Consider the following 864-nt stretch of genomic DNA (forward strand, 5'->3'; position numbering starts at 1 on the left):
ATATATATATATATGTGTGTGTGTGTGTGTGTGTGTGTGTGTGTGTGTGTGTGTGTGTCTATATACGCATACATACATATAGTCATGGTTATATATGCATTTGTGCGTATGCGTGTGTATTTAATTTTTATTTTTCAATCGAGACAAATAAGACTCAGAACACAAAACCTACACACACTCACATACACGCACGCATACACTTCATATGAAGAAATATGTCAGAGGTGAATTATGTTGAAATTATAACTGAAAGTCAAGGTCAAAGAGTGACAGACACACAAATGTTGCTTTAATAATATAAATCTATATTTTTTTATGGTCTAATGTTGAAAATATGACTATTATTTAAAACTTGTTACCTTGTTTATAGACGCTGAGAAAATTCTCCCGTCTCTCTCGACTGCTAAATTAAAATACCACTACGAATAATAAAAGAAAAAATAGCAAATTACGCATTCCATGAAATTCCAGCAAGCTTTTAATTGTTTTCCAAACTTTTAATTGTATTCATAAAATGTTTCATTAATACGTCTCAGTTTATGTCATACTGGTGGTTTCTAAAATGAATGAAATAGTCCTATTCAGGATTATCACCAATTAAACATTCTAAGGACTTCGTATAAGTAAAAAAAGAAAAATGAAGCATGCGCATTCTCTGCATCTTTATCCCTATTTCTTCGCTTAAGGATATAACCTACCACCCGATCTAAGAATTGAGACCACAATCATGCGATCGGGTGTGCAACACCCTAACCACTGAGCCGCACGCTCTCCCTGTATTAATATTAATTTGATTAATTAAACCGATCATATTTATGAGAAAAAATACTAATGAAGTTCATTAAATGTACAACGAGTTTAATG

The sequence above is a fragment of the Octopus bimaculoides genome, chromosome 21 (assembly GCF_001194135.2).
Source record: "Octopus bimaculoides isolate UCB-OBI-ISO-001 chromosome 21, ASM119413v2, whole genome shotgun sequence".
Lineage (NCBI taxonomy): Eukaryota > Metazoa > Mollusca > Cephalopoda > Octopoda > Octopodidae > Octopus > Octopus bimaculoides.